The sequence below is a fragment of the Populus euphratica genome, unplaced genomic scaffold (assembly GCF_000495115.2).
Source record: "Populus euphratica unplaced genomic scaffold, PopEup_1.0 scaffold2528.1, whole genome shotgun sequence".
In the NCBI taxonomy this organism is placed as follows: Eukaryota; Viridiplantae; Streptophyta; class Magnoliopsida; order Malpighiales; family Salicaceae; genus Populus; species Populus euphratica.
This window is the reverse complement of record NW_011502356.1, coordinates 15546-16334: the sequence shown is the minus strand read 5'-3', so window position 1 is coordinate 16334 and position 789 is coordinate 15546.

The following is a 789-nucleotide window of genomic DNA, read 5'->3' as shown; positions in this document are numbered from 1 at the left end:
TCAATAAATCTAGCAAGAATAAGAACTCTTATAGAGATGTTTAGAATGAGTATACCTCCTATAAAAGGGTACTTCCTAGTATATTAGACGCAACAACAAACATAACCTAATCTAGTCATGTTAACTCATGACATGTCAACCATTTCTTAGGCATACATATAATAACAAGCCAATTATCTAGCCTCGTATAATTACATTCTATCAACTTATTACTAGGTAATTATATGCCTCACAAAGTTGTGTTATAGTAAGGGAACCTCAATCTTATTGCCTAATAATTCTCTACTATAAAACAATAATATAAGGGTTGGACAAACCTGAACTATCACCAAACTTGAGAAAGAAAAAGCTAAAAGTAGGGTTAAACAACAAGACATGTTTAAAATCGTTGATACCCTAAATTGATTAATAGACTGCATATAACCATTAAAGGAATAATAATTTTTTATTTCAAGCAATTTTATGAGGAAGATAACTAGTTAATAAGGGAAAATCTCACCAAATTCGCATATAATGTGAGAATTATGAAGCAAACCCTTTTGTAAAGCTAACGCTATTGGGTTCTTTATTAACCAAAATATTTTTTTTTACTAATTCTCCATGCTGCCACGTAACTCAATTAGAAATTAGAAAGATATAAAAACTCGTTTACCAATAACTATGTGACACGACTAAAAGATTGATGTCTTCTTCCAAGTGCAGGAGTGTCGAAGTAATAAATAACCCGGCAAGACCGGGGTCGAACCACAGGGAGGTTAATTGTAAAAATTATAAAAAAAAATTATAAAA